The sequence below is a fragment of the Dipodomys spectabilis genome, unplaced genomic scaffold (assembly GCF_019054845.1).
Source record: "Dipodomys spectabilis isolate Male_0828 unplaced genomic scaffold, ASM1905484v1 ptg000428l, whole genome shotgun sequence".
In the NCBI taxonomy this organism is placed as follows: Eukaryota; Metazoa; Chordata; class Mammalia; order Rodentia; family Heteromyidae; genus Dipodomys; species Dipodomys spectabilis.
Window position 1 is genome coordinate 1,039,852 of NW_024871105.1, and position 6,386 is coordinate 1,046,237.

The window sequence follows — 6,386 nt, forward strand, 5'->3', positions numbered from 1 at the left end:
GCCAAGCATGGGGCTTGAACTCAGGTCTTGGCATCTCTGCCACAGCTAGCCCTGGGATTCTAGGATCCAAGTTCAAATCTTGGGGTTGGCAAGAAATAAAAAGGAAAAGGATAAAACGGAGAAATTCAAGAAGGTGGTTTTACATTTTTTCCCTTTGCATTGTGACCATCCTGCGTGTAAATGACAAAGCCCTGAAAGTGTACATGACATTGCATGCTGATGTTTGGCTGGCTATTAGGGAAGCCATAACCCAAAGCATAACTTAGGCTTGGAGGTTGAATCCCAGGGCTGCCACTAAGTATTGGCGAGAGATTCCAAGAAACCCATTTCCATGTACATCCATATGAATAGAATTTTATAAAAGTAACAAATTAGTAGTTAGTGTATGAGTATATTATAAAATTATACATAACAATTTTATTACATTGATTAATTTTCAATTAATAATTTATTATGTATTCAACCATGACACTTAAAAGTGGAAAGAATAATTTGAATGTCAATAATGGGTAGTAATATACTATATGTAATTTCATAATATACAGACACATTTCTCTTGTCTTATACATATGTATATTGTCTTATATATATACATATATATATATATATATATATATACATATGTATATGCATATACATATATGCCTATCTACACATTTATCTGTTCATACGCTTGTCACTCCTGGGGCTCAGTGGTATAATGATAGCTAGTACATACAAAGCCCTGGATTCGATTCCTCACTACCACATGCACATAAAAATCGAGAAGTTGTGCTCTCGCTCAAGCAGTTGAGCATTAGCTTTGAGCATAAAAGCCTAGGGACTGTGTCTAGACTCTTACTCAGGTCCAGGATGGGCATGAAAATATATTGAATGTTGTGACTGTAATTCTATAAGGATGGGACTTCAAATACCTCATCACAGAGCAAGCTGGGAGTCTGGTGCTGACAGCTGTCATCTAACCTGACTTAGTCAGAGGTATACGACTGCAACTCAGCCCCACAGAACCAGATGCTCCTGGCTTGCTCACTCCTGTCATCCAAGCTACTCGGAGGCTGAGATCTGACACTGGTGGATTTAAAACCCAGTCCTGGCGGGATGTCTGTGAAACTCTGAGCTGTGGATCAAAGTGATAGATCTCCAACCTTGAGCAAAAGATCTTAGGACAATACCCCCAACATTTTAGTGCAATCCCTGTGGCTGACTCCCCCCCAAAAAATGCTCCTCTGAATCATTAGATGTGAACTTTGTGCAGTTTGTGATGTGTTTCTGAAAGAATGGTGATATTGATGAAAGCACCCTAATACTAATTAATGACAGCTTGTGGGATGCATCTATGTGATGATTCTTTCCTGGAGTCAGGGCCCTCACGGGGTGCTGTGTGCTGAGTCCTGCACAGGATGCTATGTGCTGAGTCCTTCACAGAGTGCAGTGTCCTGAGTCCTGCATTGGGTGCTGGGTGCTGAGTCTTTCACAGGATGCTGTGTGCTGAGTCCTGTAAAGAGGGTTATTTGCAGCCAGGCACCAGTGGCTCACGCCTCTAATCCTAACTACTCTGGAGGCTGAGATTTGAGAATAGTGGTTCAAAGCCAGCCCAGGCAGGAAAGTCGCTGAAACTCTGATCTCCAATAAACCACCAGACAACTGGAAGTGTCACTGTAGCTCAAGTGGTAGAGCACTAGCCTTGAGCTGAAGAGCTGAAGGACAGTGTTCAGGCCCAGATTTCAAGCCCCATGACCGACAAAAAAAAAAGTGTTATGTATTTTGTCCTTCAAAGGGTGCATACTTTCATCTTGTCCCTGTAAGAACTCCAACTGACATGACTATGCAGAAAAGAATATTGAGGCTCAGATGTGTCCCCATGGCAGGGACAAAATTATGTATTACTGAAGACTAGTGAGTTGTCTACAGTACACAATTGTTTTGTATTGTTTTTTCTAAGTCATGAACCTTGAACTCAGGGCTTAGGCACTGACCCATACCTCTTGGGCTCATGGCTAGCACTCACCACACAGAGCCAAGGACCTCCTTGCAGCAGGTGCCATGGCTTAGGGTTCTATAACCGAGGTCTGTCATCCTGCCTTCTCAAGAAGCTGAGATCTGGGTTCCAAACAATCCCTGACACAAAAGGTACCATGAGACTATTATATCCTATTTACCACTAAGAAACCTGAAGTGGAAGCTACGTGCTTGCGTCTCATGCCGGTCATCCTAGCTACTCAGGAGGATGAGATCTGAGGATCATGGTTCAAAGCTAGCATGGACAGGAAAGTCCTTGAGACACTTAGATCCAATGAACCACCAGAAAACCGGTAGTGGCTCTGTGGCTCAAGTGGTAGAGCACAAGATTTGAGCTAAAGAGCTCAGAGACAGCACCCAGGCCCAGATTTCAACTCCTACAATGACAACAACAACAAAAAAGTCAGAAACATACTAACAAACTTGAAGTAGAGGGGTGGGAATGTGCCTTAGGAGTAGAGTGCTTTGCATATATGAAACCCTGAGCTTGATTTCTCATAAACACATCACTAGGAAAAAGCTTGAAGGGGCTCTGTGGTTCAAGTGGGAGAGGGCAACCATTGTACAAGAGAAACTAGGTACAGTGCTCATGTCTTGAGTTCAAGCTCCAGGAATAGTGTATGCACACACACATGCATGTACACACACTCACACACAGAGAGAAAGCAGAAGTGAAGCTGTGACAAAGTAAAGCAGTAGACTTCGGCTCTGAGCTCATGGTCAGCACCCAGGCCCTATGTTTAACTCCCAAACCTAGCCAGCCAGGGCCTAACTAGGAGAGGTCAAAGGTTTCAAAACCTGATGAGCTTCACCAGTCCTAGATGACAGGAAGCTTTGTGATATCCAACATGTGCTTGGATTGTCCAAGCTCCTGGAAACCTAGGAGAGGCAATATAGGCCCATCATTGCCGGCAATGAAGCGTTTCATTATGTTGAGTGCCCTAGTTGTCTGCCTGAAGGATTCCTGAATTATATTGAGCACTGTATCTGAACACTGGAATATAGTCTCATAAAGGCAGGATAAGAGCACAGAACTTGGCCTGCAATGGGAGTGGCAAAAATGAAGGTCTCCTGTTAAAACAGAGCACTGGGAAGAGAGATAGCTAAGGTAAAAACAGACCTTTTTCTCCTGACCTTCAGAGCCTGCCCACACATCCTCACTAATTGGCCCAGATGGAGTTATTTGGTACACAGCTGTACAGGAGTGAGGTCTTTTGTGTTCCTGTCCAGACAGAGATAGCTAAGGGTAAAAACAGGCCTTTTTCTCCTGCCTTTCAGAGCCTGCCCACACATCCTCACTAATTAGCCTAGATGGAGTTATTTGGTACACAGCTGTACAGGAGTGAGGTCTTTTGTGTTCCTGTCGAGACAATGAGGGAGACTTCCTCCAGCAGGCCTGGGATGAAGAGAAAACCTCAGGCTACATTGGGAGCAGTGAAGGGAGCCCTGGAACATGAAATACCATAAAAACAGTCTCTGTGTTATGAACTCATTGTATTGAATACAATTTTCTTGCTTGGTGCCATTCATCATAGCTACTCACGAGTTTCACCTAGAGGAATACATCCATACATACACAAAGAAATTGAGGTACAGGTTTTTTTTTTGAGGGGGCAGTCCTGGTGTTGAACTATGAGCCTAGGCCTGGCCCAAGAGCTCCTTTTGCTCAAGGGTACTGCATTAAGCTTGAGTCACAACCCCACTTCTGGGTTTTTCTGTGATCTCTTAGAAATAACATTGTCAAGGACTTTCTTACACTGGCTGGTTTCAAACTCAAATTCTCTACATCTCAGCCTCCTGAGGAGGTGGGATTACAGTCAGCAGACACTTTCAACTTCTTTCTTTTCTTTGTTTTATAATCTGGACTGACTTCTTAATAAGGTCATCCCTATGGTTGGGACTTATAAGTAAACTACCCAATGTTTTTTATAGCTGCTTTCTCTGAGAGTATTTTCTCTCTTCATCTTACCCTCTGGTCACAAGGTTGAAGCCAAAAGTGAGAAATGAGTGTTACAGGATTTAGGAGCAAATGTCCACAGGACATGCCAGTTCTGTCACTTAGCATTGAGCTGCAGTGAATTTACTGTCTCAGGATATGAGGACCAAAAGCTGGAGTGATCCTCATACTATCTGCATTGCTGCTTTTGCCTATAAAATGATATAATGATTATGAGTGTTTTGTATCTCCAACCATAATTATCTAGGACACACTAGAAGCATGTCCCTGTTTCCGTTTTTCTCTAGTACTTCTCGAGATTTAGGCTAAAGGTTTGGGTAGAGCGGCTCCTAGGAGAATCCCTGAGGAAATCCACTTGAAGCTTCCTCAGGAGATCTCCATTCAAAGCCAGCCCTAGAAGGAAAGGTTTATTGTCTCCAATAAACCACCAGAAAACCAGAAGTGGAGCAGTGTCCTAGAGGGTAGAGCTCCAGCTTTGAGAGAGAAAGACAAGCAGGCGATACACCAGACCAGGCAGGAAAGCCTGGGAGGTGTTTATGTCCATTGAAAAACCAGATGGCTGGAAGTGGAGCTGTGGCAGTGGTAGAACCTCAGCCTTGTGAAAAACAGCTGAGGAATGCAACGCGTCCTCAGTTTAAGCCATGGGGTGGCCACAAAAGAAAATTCAAAAAGAGAAGGCCAAGTTTATGTATCAGTGTCCTACTTACTTACGTGTGTATATTACTTCCCTAAGTGCAAAGAGGCTGTATGCAAAACTTCTGCTTTTATTTACAGATTTATGTTTTAGATATGCTCATTGTACATACTGCATCATTCTCTTCATTTCAGCTCCATTGATTTTTCTCTTCCAGTATTCTAGGCCTGTTTCCTTATATGGTGCACACCGAAGCTCTAAACAGCCTTTATTTACATTTTATTATGAGGCCAATGCAGGAGCAGTCACAAATCAGGCAAGGGAAGAGAAGATCAGAGTTCATAGAAATAAGCAGTATTCAGAAAATTATACTTGGGGATGCAAAATGGTAGCATATATATGTAAAAACTACAATTAAGAAAAAAAGATGAGGGGGCTGGTAATGTGGATTAGTGGGAGAGTGCTTGCCTAGCATTCAAGAGGCCCTGGATTCGATTCCTCAGTAACACATACACAGAAAAATCCAGAATTGGTGCTGTGGCTCAAGTAGCAGAGTGCTAGAGACAGTGCCCAGGCCTTGAGTTCAGCCCAAGAAATGTCAAAGAGATAACTAAGTATGTAGTTAGGTGGTTAGGTAGTTAGGTAGGTAAGTAGGTAGTTAGGTAGGCAGGTAGGTAGGTTGGTACATACATAGATAGATACAAAGAAATAAAGGAAGAAAGGAAGGAAGGAAGGAAGAAAGAAAGAAAGAAAGAAAGAAAGAAAGAAAGAAAGAAAGAAAGAAAGAAAGAAAGAAAGAAAGAAAGAAAGAAAGAAAGAAAGAAAGAAAGAAAGAAAGAAAGAAAGAAAGGAAGAAAGAAAGGAAGAAAGAAAGAAAGAAAGAAAAGGTCAATAGATAGATAGATCTACAGACAGATAGATAGATAGATAGATAGACAGACAGACAGACAGACAGACAGACAGACAGACAGACAGACAGACAGACAGACAGATAGATAGATAGATAGATAGATAGATAGATAGATAGATAGAAGATAGATAGATAGATAGATAGATAGATAGATAGATAGATAGATAGATAGATAGATAGATAGATAGATAGATAGATAGATAGATAGAAAAATGATAGCTGAATCTGGTCTTGGACTTCAGGAGGAAAGAAGGGAACAATTCCCAGTCATGAGGCTTCTGCAGTGTGCCAGGACACCAGCATCACCTTCACACAACCACAGAGCAGGAAAAATGTCTCTTTCCCACTTCTCAGGCAGCCGAATGCCCCAGAGTAAAGAGGGCAGAGCCAGGTTCTAACTCAGCTTCTTGGAGACAAAGAGAAATGACCCTGCCTCACCTTGGACTGGGGATTAGCATTAATGATGTGGAGAATGAAGGAAGGAGACAAGACTGGCAGAGGTAGAAGAAGGGCCTTCAAATCTGATAGATGGAGAGTAAAAAACCCACTCCCTAAGACCAGAGAGCAGGGCTTTTCTACTTTGTTCCTCCCCTCTCCCTCACTAAACTGGCTCTCTATTGGTAACCTAAAGATAGCTTGAGGATCTCTTCACCTGAGGGAGGAAGGTTAGTCATTGTTTGAGGAAGCTGTGAAAAGCCTGACCCTGGTGTAACTCTAACAAATGTTTCAGCTTTCGCCCATTGCTGGCTGTCCCTGGAATGAATGAAGTGGTTTTGCAGCTCACTTCCCTTTTGAGTGTGTATATTCTGCCTCCTTGTTCTCTTCACCTAGCCTGGCTTTTGAAACTGTTTTCTGTCCTTCAAATA